The sequence below is a fragment of the Lactuca saligna genome, chromosome 7 (genome assembly GCF_052625555.1).
Source record: "Lactuca saligna cultivar CGN05327 chromosome 7, ASM5262555v1, whole genome shotgun sequence".
NCBI classification, from domain to species: Eukaryota; Viridiplantae; Streptophyta; class Magnoliopsida; order Asterales; family Asteraceae; genus Lactuca; species Lactuca saligna.
The window spans coordinates 154,820,421-154,833,809 of NC_136423.1; the positions used below are offsets into that span (position 1 = coordinate 154,820,421).

Below are 13,389 nucleotides of genomic sequence, written 5' to 3' on the forward strand. Positions count from 1 at the left end.
TATGTAGAACCCGTCGGAAACAAAGAGGGGACCGCCGAGAGTCTTGGTCCATACGGAGAGGAGATCACCAGAGTCATTATGATGAGTCTATTTCATCTAAACAAGACATCGAACAAGCAACAATTACAACAAAATCAAAAACCCCTAACCTTCTTCCGTTAAAGAAGCAGATCGAAGATTAGAATCCGAGAAGAGTTATCGATATGAAATTGATATCCTCGTTTCTGGGGCTGACGGAATTGGCTGGAGATGGTGATAAATGGAGAGAAAGGTTCACCGGAGGTGGAGATGATGGTGGTGGCCGACGATTTGTGTCTGCACTTTCCCTCTCATCGTATCTGTGTGTTTATTTCTAATTAAAAGTGTGGGGAAAGTGAAGGGTTTTTTTTTTTTTTTTTTTTTTTTTTAAATCTAATAATAATAAGGGTAAAAATAAATTAATTATAAAATAAAAACACAAAGGTATTATCATCATTTTAATTCTGGAACGGACTAAGTTCGCAATAAAATCACATTTGAGGGATGAAGCGTGCAAGTTGAAAACAAACGAGGGACGGTCCGAGTTAATTTTTGAAAATAGAAACTAAACACGCTTTCTGATATATGCACGAGGAACAATTAGTGTAATTTACCCTAGTAATTTACTCAAATGTTTCATTGAGAAAAAATCTTAATTGAAAGTATGAAATTACGAGAATACATTAAATTCCATACAGAGAACAATTTTGTTATCAAGGCCCAACACCCGGGTGCAGTTTTGATTTGGACTTTAGACGCACTGTGGGTGGGCTCACACGGAACGCAAACTTTTATGGACTGCGTTACCCCTCCCATGGCTCATGCCTTCCTTCCTAAAACTAGGGTTTACAATTTCACTACTCTATATAACCTATTCGTTGCTTATCATTTCAATCACACCTTCTCACCAAATTCATCTTCTAAATTCATATTTTCTTTTTCTTTCTTTCTATGTTTTGCGATTTCGATTTTCAATTAAAAAAGCTCCGATGAGGAAGAAATCCCCTTAAAGATAGGAAGTGCCGTATGACACTTTAAACAGCAGCGGATCACGGCGGCGCGTCATCCCATCCACCAATTCGCCGGCCTCCGATCATTAACACGATCTTAGAGCTCAGTTCGTTGGTCGGGATTCGCGTTTTTGCCTCTTCCACTGTGTGTGTGATTTTGAACGGGTCTCTGAGGTTTTTTTCATCTACTTTTTTATCAAATCATTTGATTTTTTCTTCATATCTTCTGGTTCGATGCCACGTCGACGGTAGCCAAAAGTGCAGTGACCGACGATGCTATGATTGAACCGATAACAGACTTTGTGTCTTTCGCAATTTTATAGGAACCTGTGAACTGATTGTTATCCGTTCATTCACAGAGCCGGTTTTTGCGATTACATTTTTTTTAATAAAAAAAAATATTTTTAATGGATTGATTTTGGATGAAATTTGTGTATTGCCAATGAGGTATTAAATCGTTATAAGTTGGAATTACCGACTGATTTTACATTGATGATACATCGACTATCTGAGGCATTTAAAATTGTTTTGAATAATTATATTTGTTGTATTTTACTTGAAGCTCCTAAATGATCGAGAACTTTCTTGGCATTAATATTCACAGTACTATAGGTCAACAAATAAACGAATAAAAGTTGATTATATTTGAAATAATATTTGATGATAGAAGCTAAAATTTTGAGATTTCTAACAAGAAAAGAAACCAATTCTTGGAACGATTTTTGTTTACTCATTGATAAAAATGTCTTATGCAATTTATAAAAACATGGAGTTGTTTTTTAACTAAAAGTAGAATGTAGTATGCATACCGGAAATATGGAATTAAACTAGAGTTTTAACTTAATGCTATAAAATTCGTTATTAAGGTCGACTAATACATGTGGAATTTTTTTGTATTAATACATCGATATTGAAAAATGTTTGTGAAGAAGCTCTTAATAAGATCGGTTTTGTCTGTGGGGGTTCTAGGGATCCATCAGAAGATGGAAAGTGCGTATTAATCTTGACTTCATTTAGTTTTGCTATGCTGTTGTTGTTTGTTTGGAGTGAGTTTGAATTGTTGTTTGACGAGGCTGGAACAATGTTGCTTGATGATTTTTGAACATGAAAGTACTGAAGCTCTTGAAGCATATTTCAAGAGCGCATGTAGTATCGAGAAGATTGTTGTTGGCTGAGAGGAAAAAGATGATTCCTTTTGGAATGTTGATTAAAGACATTTGCAGGAAAGGATTATGCTGGTTAAACGAGATTGAGAAAGGTTTCATGAGTGGTAAGTTTTTTAAATAGAACTTAGATGCGATCTGAGTAAAGAGAGTCAAGAGTACATTGAGAATAACAACTATAACTATAAATAGAAGCCTATGAATTTGTTTTTAGGGCTACCACCTGTGATATTTAGAGCTTTTCCTGTGTTTTTAAGGCTTCAAAAACCCTTGGAAACGCAAGTTAATTCTATTTCAATCCGGATTCAAGTCGAGATTCAATTCATCATCAAGCAACATTTGAAGATCATTCAACCTGTGATTCTCATCAATTCTAGTAATTTTCAGAAACGATTACTCCTCCTAATGTTTATTTGTTTCATACTTTGATAATCATTAGGCTACATTTGTTTAATGATTCTACGTTTGATTATGAATTCTATTATCTGTTTTATTTATTTCATTCAAGTTATTTGTTTTATGAAATCAATGGAAGGCTAAATCATTAAGGTTACTTCTGGGGATGTTTAGGATTTTTTGATGAACACACCTAAATGTTACTTGATTCTAGTTAAATTCAATTGTTGTTTTATGCTTCATGTGATGATCTTTGGTAATGATAACTGAAATTGGGTTATATAGATTGTTTGATGTCATAATTAAGATAGTCTATTGTCAATTCAGCATTTGTTCCAAGTTCAATTAGTTTAGAAATAAAGACAAGTGATTGAATCAACATATATTATGCCAACTTATGATATTGAATCTTAATGCGGTAATAGGTAGTTATAAGACATTTTATTGCTAGTTAACTAATTGTTCCTAATCCATTTAGACATAAATGAGTAAGACAACTAGTTGAATAAACATTTAGTGTGCCCAAACTATGTGTTACAAGTTAATGAACCCTAATTGCATCTAAGTGGTTGAATTAGAATTTTAGGAAAGAAAGTGTGAACCTAAATTGTCCATAACCGAACCAGAAGTACTCTAGTTTTCTCATTGAGATTTTCATTTTTGATTGATAAATTTCCAAGTTTTTGTTTGATTTTTTCCTTTAATCTTTTTTCGTGACAATTGCTAGTAATACTTTTCTTTTTATTGATTGCTTTTACACAAAGTTTAACCATGAAATCCTTGTGGATTCGACCTGACTTACCATATGTACTTAGGTTAGTTGGTTTATTTTTTATTGATACAACGACATGGATCACCTTGCTGCAAGACGTTGAGGGTTTGTTTCAATTCGTAGGCTCGAGGTGCTCATTTTTTCTCGAACCGTTCTTCTAGATCACGCCAAATCTCAGATGATGTGTTATCAAATATCATATTTGATGCTGGTGCGTATCTCCCTTTCCATAGCCGTTGTTATCCACCCCTTTATCATCGCATCGGCTCGTATCCAAGCCAAGTTCAAAGGAGAGTCTGCAATCCGGTTTCTTGATTGTGCCATCCACAAGCCCCATCTTGTTCTTTGCCAGCAAGATATTCTTCATCTCTTGCTTCCATTCTCCGTAATTAGTATCGTTCAACACATCATTTACATGCATCTGCTTGCGGTAATCCGATGGATGAATATAGTATGGAGAGTTTGTATCTATCTCGTTTTTCTTGTCGTTACCAGACGATTCCGACTTATCTCCTGTCATTGGAAGTCTGGTTATGTGGCTCTAATACTATAAAAGTCAGAGTACACTAAGAATTATTTGTTTTATTGATCAAAAGTACTGTTTAGGTTACATCGGGATAGTTTGATAAATAGCCACATGAAAATAACAAACTAGCCTAACCTATCAGATCAAAAGTCTATCTAGAATAAGATAAATAAAACGTGACATAATAATAATAATAATAATAATAATAATAATAATAGTAATTCATTTACTGTGAGCGATTGAGAATAATAAATCTATGAGTCATTCAAAAGAAGAAGAATGAATAATGATCCATGAAGAATCTTAAGAGATGAGAGTAAGACTGGAAGACTGTTTCAGGTAACATTAGTGAGATGAGAAAGAAATAGTGAGGAAAGATGAGATAAGATATAGCATGGAAAACTATACACGAGGAAATAGTAGGGAAAGAAAAAGATAAAATGAGTAGTGCATCAGAGGGGTAAAGAAAGAGAAGATAGAGTATGTAGAGAGTATGTGTAGATGTATGAGATGAACATGATAAGAATCAGAAAAAGATTAGAAGAGAAAGATGGATGAGATTAGAAGGATGGAGAATAAAATAAGGTATAAGAAAAGAGTACTGAATGTAGAGTGTGAAAATAGAGAAGGAGATTAGATTATGGAAAGGAAAATAGAAAAATTGTTAGATAGACATGAATATATAAAAATATAACTTACCAGATATTGTTGTCTACATCGTGATATTTTTTTTAGGATAGTCGTGGACTCATGGTCATTTTGGGTTGCATTGACTTATAATTATCTCATTGTTTGCATCCATGACATTGATTTTGTCATTGATGTAGGTCTCAACTTTCACTTCAGATATTAGTAAAATAGATTAAAAACACTTTTTTAAAATTAAAAATATTTAAACCAAATTAAAACAGCAAGCCATTTTTTAAAATGTAAATCTTATATTTTTCCTATGGAGAAAATGTAAAATCTTGTAGACAAAGTTAATCATCAGTTCCCAACCATGGAGCGAATGAAATCCGATACATAAATCAGTTAATAAAAGAAGAGAAAAAACTTTTATTGTGTCACTTAAGTTATATAGGAATTCATGAACCCAAGAGTTAAAAATAACAAGTTCTTTATTACCTAAAAGAGAATAAACACTTAGAATAATGAAACAAATTATATTTGTCGAGAATTGCAAAATCGTATAAATATGACCCTTGTTGTGTATCTTGATTAATTGGATTGTTCTTTGTGAATTCTAATACGAAAGTTTTGTAGATGTGTCTCTGAGTATTCCTTAATCATTTTCTCTAAGAAGAGGAGTTCCTCTAATTCTATGAATTTTTCTAGAATACTCTTTTCTTCAATATCATTCAAAGAAGGTTCAGATTGCCTAGTATTCCACCAATTAGTATAACCCAATATTCCATACTTTTTTGAAATGAGAGAAATCCACCGGGTTAAAAATACTAAGATGCAAAATGTAAAGAACGAGAGTTGTTGAAACTAGCATATTGGAAGATCAATCGGCCAAAATAACCATGAGCGACTACAATATTATAAGTTTTGTAGCACCTGGTTCCTGGTACGTAAAATTTATCTAAATATTTGTCATTTTAGCCTTGGACTCGGCGAATTGTACGTCCGACTCGCCGAGTAGGGACGCGGTCCGGGGGTACGTTTAAGTTGGCGACTCGGTGAGTCCATATTCTGGACTCGGCGAGTCACCGCTATTTGATGAAACCCTAAATTTCAAGGATTTGCACCCTATTTAAACCCTCATTTCCGCCCCAAGGTCGCCCCCATTCACCCTTAGAGCCCCCAACATCGTTTTTGCCCTTTTCCTTGTGAGATTGAAGTGTTTTGGGTGTGTTCTTGAAGTTTTTGAGGAGAAAGAAGAGTAGATCAAGAAGAGGAGAAGGAGGCCAAACATTTTTGTGACATCTCAACGTTTTCCTTGTGGTATAGCTCGTTTCCCCTCTGTTTTCAAGCTTGTAGTCCTTAATAGCTTCATGAAAGTCCTTCTTGAGCCATTCTCCAAGCTTGTTTGTGCTTTGTGGGTTGTAATAAGTTGTTAGCCTTTAGATCTATGCATGATTTAGTCCCTGGAGCTTGGATCTACTGTCTTTTTGGAGTCATATTGCATGAGAGTCCTAGATCTACCCCTTTTGGTGCACTTTGAGCCCTAAAACCTTCATTGGTGATTATCTACACGTAAAGTTAAAAACTTTACGTGTAAACCAAGCCCTAGGAACCCAGATCTATGAATGGTATGGACTGGATTCAAGCAAAATCGCGTGTATAGTTTTTGCATGAGGCAGACTCGGCGAGTCATTCATCTGACTCAGCGAGTCGGTTCGTGAGTCCCCGGGTTGTTCCCCTTTTTGTGTTTGCGAGTTGGAGTAGTGAGTCATAGGGTATGACTCAGTGGGTTGGAAGCCAGACTCACTCATGAAGTCACTCGGCGAGTCAATGCCATGGCTCGGAGAGTTCATGGCAATCTTCTTGTCTCAAGAACAACTCGACGAGTTGTTCATACAACTCGGCGAGTCACAGCTTAGAGTGTTCTTCGGATGAAGGCGAACTCGGCGAGTTGTTCATACAACTCGGCGAGTAGGATGAAGGACTATTGGACTTGGGTATAGAGAAAGGGACTCGGCGAGTTGGCAAGCCAACTCGGCGGGTCTGGTCATCTGGCAGTTGACTGTGACTTGACTCATGACTTGTTAAGGGTAAATGGATAATTTACCCTGAGGGCGGTTAGCAGTATTAGACTAAGTGTTTGGTGGGAATTATAGCTAGAGGATTTCCGGAGCAGCAGCAGCAGACAGACCATTCCCACACATATCAACAGCTACTACGAGGTGAGTTACCTTCCAGTAGCGGTCAGTCTAAGGCCACAATGCCGGCCCACCAGTAGGAGATGTATGATAGATGATTGTCTTTATGATATAATCTAGGTTTGCTACTACCTGATATGTTATATGCTAGCATGATATGTTGTATGTGATAGTAGTAGAGTGCGGTTGTTAGGATCGAAGGGTAGTCAAACACCCTAGATACGTCTGACAGTATATGATGATATGTTTGCATGCTGGCTTTGTACGTCATGTGCGATAGAGGTAGTAGGAGGGGACTAGTCCCCAAGTTCGGTTGCTAGGACCGAAGGGTAGTTCAGGCACCCCATATATGTCTGATAATGCGTTATGTTATGATATATGTGATAGTAGCAGTAGGGGGTGAAATAGTCCCCGAGGTTCGGTCGTCAGGACCGAAGGATAGTCAGCACCCCAGAATGGCTTGACATGGGTAGTCAGCACCCTAAAATGGCTTGACACGGGTAGGTCGGCACCCAGAATGGCCGTACCGGGTAGGCCGGGCACCCCAGAAATGACTGGCAATATGTATGATATGTGATTGTATGGTATGCGGTATGATGGGGGAACTCACTAAGCTTCGTGCTTACAGTTTTCAGTTTTGGTTTCAGGTACCTCTTCTTCGAAGGGGAAAGAGCTGGCGCGGTAGCGGCCCATCATACACATGCTCCGTATTCCGCATCATGAGATCTTCCTGGGGATTTGTACTTTGACATTATTATGTTTTATGAAATGTTTTCCAGACATGCGATATCTTTATAAAATGTTATGATCAATAAACGTTTTAATTCGAATGTTTTACTAAATATATGTTTTGGCTCGTAATTTTGGGGTGTTACAAGTTTCTTCTTCTTGACCGAATCTATAACCTTCATTAGCAGATTCATTTTATGTGGTTTCCCTGATCTAGCTAGAGGTTACCAAAGAACCATGCATAACACTACAAAGGTTTTTGAGGCATGCATGCAATAGCTGGGCGTACGTGGCCATGGTACAAACCCTAATCTTTAGGGTTTGGACCCTATTTAAACATCATTATTTAAACAACATGCAATAGATGAGTGTGTTTTGGAGCTTTGGAGTGTCATTTTGGTTCTCTTGGTAGTGAAGGAAGACTCTTGGAGTTGTGGTGTTTCACTCAAGTCGTTGGATCCAACAACTACTTTTCTTTGTGCATCTTCTGAAGTATAAAGCTCCAACCTTGATGAATAATCCTTCAGATCTTGTTCAAGCTTAGAAGTTTACATCTTTTTTGTTCCAAATCTTGATTATTGTGAGTATGGAATACTCCAGGACCTTTAAGTTGTCCTTTCAAATGTTTTAGGGCATGATAAGTTTTAAAAATGTAATCTTGATCCTTAGTTTCCCCCCATGCATAGTCTAGGTTGTGACAATCGTCAAATTCTGGTCAATTCAAAGTCAAATAAAGTCAACAAGTCAAACCGGTCAACTCAACTAACCCTTGCGTACTAGAGTTTACGTTATGTAAATTCTAAACAACTCGCTATTCTAATGAGAGATAATAAATCAAAAAGTGTGTACGTCTAGATCTCCTTAACCTAAAACTGTGGTACGTGGCGAGCCAAACCAATAAAACAATGTTGCATACTCATCGGGAGTGTGTAAGACCCTTAAACAAGGCTTAACAGGGTTTACAGACCTTGCACTACGAAGCCGGACACTCAAAAAGGTCACAAACGAAACTTCTCTCAATCGTTGTCACTCTATCTCTCTCAAATATCTCTTTGTATGAGAAATCTCTCCAAGAATGTCAAATCTCTCCCAAATCTCTCCAAGTATGTAAAATCTCTCTCAAATATCTCTTTGTATGAGAAATCTCTCCAAGAATGTCAAATCTCTCCCAAATCTCTCCAAGTATGTGAAATCTCTCTCACATATCTCTTTGTATGAGAAATCTCTCCAAGAATGTCAAATCTCTCCCAAATCTCTCCAAGTATGTGAAATCTCTCTCAAATATCTCTTTGTATGAGAAATCTCTCCAAGAATGTCAAATCTCTCCCAAATCTCTCCAAGTATGTGAAATCTCTCCCAAATCTCTCTCAAAAGTTTCCGTAACATTTTAGAATCATTCGGGTCATTCCAACCCTTAACCGGGTCAAAAACGGCTCAAAACGGAGTGAAAACGAGTAAAATAGGCTTTAGGAACCGAAACCAAGAAGAGAGGCCTCTCGGGCCGAAACTCGCGAGGACAGAGCCTCTGTTCTCGGTCTCTGTCCCTTCTTGGTTCCCATGCCCGCCTCTCGGCTTCCTTCCCTCCTCTCGGTCTCCTCCCGCCTCTCTGTCTCTGTTCGCTTCTCGGCCCTTCCTTCTCACCTCTCGGCTCTCTGCTCCGCCTCTCTGTCTCTGTTCGCTTCTCCTTTCTTCTCACCTCTCAGTCTCTGCTCTCTCTCTTCTCTTCTCTCGGTTTCTTCTCCCCTCTCGGTTTCTGCCCTCTCTCCTCTCGGTTCTAGCATCAGAAGACCGAAACTCGGCAAGATTTCGGAATTTTGTCACTTTTAGCACATTTATGATATTTTTAACATTTTAAGCCCGTTTTTCGTGATTTTAACGCGGGATTTTCTCCAGAAATTATATTTTAACATAATAAACCCTAAATATTCATAATTTAAACATATTTTCATGAAAATCATTATCTAAATAATAGAAATCTAATGGGGGATTTATTTAAGGTGGAGTGTTGACCTTGCCTTATCTTATGTCACAAGCAACCACCCCACACCCACTCTATGACCAGCCACACCTCCCCACCTTACCTAGGTCACTTCAATGTCCCTTACACTCAATTTCCACCCATTCCCACATTTTTAGAGCTGGAACAAAACATCATCTCTCCTCATTTCTCTCATTTGCTCTCATTTCACCAAGAATCAAACACCACTTTTCTCTCAAACTTTTTCTCTACCAAATTCGAGATTCAAGGCTGATTTTCAAGTGTTATTCCACTCTTAGTAAGTATAATTCATCCTCCTTATGATTATTTCACTTCATTCTACTCAAATCATTGATTGCTTACACAAACTCCATAACTATGATGTTAGATTCTCGAAAATCTTCAAGGCATCTCCAAGTGTTCTTGAGTTAAACACTTCCATTCTTCTACAATCATCTACTGAAATCACTCAAGGTGAGTTCATACCCCTACATTTTAATGTTTTCTCAAGTTTTTAAGGGGGGAATACAAGTTAAAACACCAAGAACATAACTAAAATTTTCTAACAACCTTCATCAGAAAAGTTCAACTCCATTCACGGACTGTTTTGGACAACTTAAACATTTTATTTTTCAAAACTGTTTTAGGTGCAAGTAGTTCCACTTCTTATATATAAAATGGCTACTTGCACATCTCCACACGATTTTTCTACAATTTATGATGGTTTTTACAAAACAGTCTGTCTTTTCAAACAAAAATCCGGACCAGTCTGTGAATATGAGCATTTTAAGACAAGTTAAAGGCTTCCAAAAATCATGATAAAAATTATGAGTAAACTAGACTCATTTTAGGAACTCTCAGAATTTACGGATCTAGTTTTCAACTTCGTATGATTTTTCTATGTTTTTTCTAAAACAGTGCAGAAAGATTAAGAATTAGTTAACAGCTTCTAACTATCAAAACACTTTGTAACATGTTGAGCAAAGTGTTAAGTCTTTGATGACTTCATATATTACATGTATTTCTTGTTATGATATATTTGTATAATAGGAAATTACTTACTGAATTTATAAGAATCCTCCATCATAATCATTAGTACAAAACAAAGCAAGTTAAACATAGCTATATTGTACTATACATTTGACTTACAAAGAATGAGATTCTTAAACACCACAAAGAAACATACTAAACTATAATAGGTATAGTTATGGTACATATACATTTCAAACATTTTATTAAACTATAATAGGTATAGTTTATGATCATTTACATAACACACTCGTACAAAAAGAAATGGTACAAATACAAAGTGTCGGGTTTATATACAAAAGGGGGTACAAATACAAAGTACCGGGTTTTTCTACAAAAAGGGGTACAAATACAAAGTGCCGAGTTTATATACAAAAAGGGGTACAAATACAAAGTGTCGGGTTTATAGACAAAAGGGGTACAAATACAAAGTGCCAGTTTTTATACAAAAAAGGGTACAAATACAAAGTGTCGGGTTTATACACAAAAGGGGTACAAATACAAAGTACCAGGTTTTTATACAAAAAAGGGTACAAATACAAAGTGTCCGGTCTTTATACAAAAAGGGGGTACCGATACAAAGTACCAGGTTCACTTAAGATAGTTATTATGATATTAAAACTATATTTCATCTAGAATTGTTAGACTTCAACTATAATTGCTGAGCGTATATGTTTGAGTCATATAAGAATTTAGTCTTGATTGGCTTAGAATTAGTGGGGCCCGCCTCATCTCCTGTTCCTCGTTGGGTTGTGGACCTAGGGCAGACCCACTATATTCAACGTTTTATCTAATTTAAACCTTATATAACTTATATATGTTGGACGATTATAGAGGAACTCTACGGGTCATTCTAGGGTTCATTAATGCATCATATAGGAATATTTCTATTCACACTTAACTAAGAAAATATGGGATTTTCTGGAAATCAAACTATATCGATTTTACAAGGAAAACGGTTTCTACTTCAAACAAAACTCTTATGAACTCACCAACTTAATTGTTGACACTTTTTCAAAACTACTTGTATTCTCAGGAAATCAGTGAAACAGGAAAACTTCAGCGCTTTGAGGATGGGACGTTAAACCGTCAACAATTTACTTTTAGTCATCATAATGTAATTGATTTTGAAACATGTAAACATATACTGTGGTGTAACTTTTTCAATTATATTTATATGGTTGTATTTATTTGATCACTATTATACTCGTTGTTGTGATACTGTACATGAAGTCCTCCACCCCCGGACGTTTCCGCCATCCTTGGTTTGGGGGTGTGACATAGGTTGTCTTAATGAGTTAAGAAGTTAGGGTTTTTAGTAGTGAGCACTTAATAGTCATGCAAGATCATAAAGTTTGAAACTTTATGAATAAGGACATCATTTTGAGGACTAGATCTGGACTTTTGACAAAAGGGCTTAAAGGATTAAGCTCTTAATAGAAAGGAATGATGGCAGACGCGTACATGGTCAACTCGACGATTCTTGTCAATACATAGTACGTCCTGTGTACGGGTTGAGTACGCCCAACGTACTCATGGAGTGGACCCGATTGACTTTTGACTTTGACCAAGATTTTGACTAAGTTTGACCTAGGGGTATTTTAGGTATTTTGAGCTATAGTCTGAGTTTTGGTCGATGTTATTTGTAGAGGTGATCGATAGAGTTGGTTTTCGGGGCAATATGTTGCATCAGCTTTTATTTGACTATGAGGTGAGTTTTCTCACGATATCCATGGGTCGAAGGCACTAATAACGACCTATTATTGTGTTATATAGGATGATAGATGTTATGTGGTTGCATGTTCGTGTTGAAATAAACCCCAAACCGGGGCCCACTATCGTATGTTCGGGTTGAAAGAAACCCCAGAGCGGGCCCACTATTGTATGATTGGGTTAAAATATACCTCAGGGTGGTACCCCAGGGTTAGACCCATATGTGTTGATCGGTTTGAAATACAGCCTAGGGCTAGTCCCATATATGTATATCGGGTTGGAACACACCCAAGGTTAAGCCTAGTTGTATGGTTGATATGTTGTACTTTGGGGAACTCACTAAACTTTGTGCTTACAATTTATGTTTATGGATTCAGGTACTTCCGGTTCAAAAAGGAAGGACCCGACGTGACGGCACAACATCCTCCCCTATTTCTGCATTTTGAATAATTATACTATGATATTTTGATATTATATATGGTGATGGTTTTGGAAACAATTAATGAATGAAATTGTTGGTCTTTCAATTGTTGGCTACTTTATATGACTGGTTCATCTTGAGTAATATGAACAATTTGAATAAGACTATCATGTAGTTGAGACACCTAACTCCACTCTTAACCCTAAGGAAAAAGAAAGGCTCAATCTCAGATATTTCTTTCCAACAATGTTAACAAGACAATTTAATTCTGCTACGGAGAAAATGGACATTGGAAGTATAACCTTTTCTAACTTTTGGGTCTTAGATATGTATATTGAACAAGTCAAGAGGTGTTTCATTTCAAATATGTATATTGAACTCCATAGTACTTCTGTTTCTAACTTTTGGGTCTTAGATATAGTGTGTGGTATCCTAATTTATCCTATTTTATAGGGGGATTAAGAAGAACTAGGAAGTTGAAGCGTGTAGAGTTGATTTGATGTCAATTTGACTTTGATTAGTTAGACCTCTCTATACCTAAGCTTTTATTTTTCATTAGTGTATATATATATATATATATATATATATATATATATATATATATATATATATATATCAATGCAAATGTAAGTAAGAAGTTGAAGCACGTAGAGTCGATTTGATGTTAGTTTGTCTTTGATTAGGGGAACCACTCCATTCCTAAGCTTTCTATTTTGTGTTAGTCTCTGTATATCAATCCAAATCTGAGTATCACACACATTGTTTAATGAGTCTTAAGAGTTTGAAGTAGAAGTATTATGAAGTTTAAA

The 13,389-nt window shown here is 36.4% G+C and overlaps 1 long non-coding RNA gene and 2 other non-coding genes across 3 annotated transcripts; all 3 read left to right on the forward strand.

Moving 5' to 3' along the window:
- The first annotated feature begins 859 nt into the window (after positions 1-859).
- LOC145006545 (uncharacterized) lies at positions 860-2,688 on the forward strand. Its single transcript, XR_013662938.1, has 2 exons — positions 860-2,298; positions 2,449-2,688. It is a non-coding gene; the product is annotated as an uncharacterized LOC145006545 (long non-coding RNA).
- On the forward strand, positions 1,003-1,070 carry LOC145007846 (small nucleolar RNA U49). Its single transcript, XR_013663207.1, has one exon. It is a non-coding gene; the product is annotated as a small nucleolar RNA U49 (small nucleolar RNA).
- LOC145007845 (small nucleolar RNA snoR2/U65) lies at positions 1,257-1,410 on the forward strand. Its single transcript, XR_013663206.1, has one exon. It is a non-coding gene; the product is annotated as a small nucleolar RNA snoR2/U65 (small nucleolar RNA).
- Positions 2,689-13,389: the final 10,701 nt, after the last annotated feature.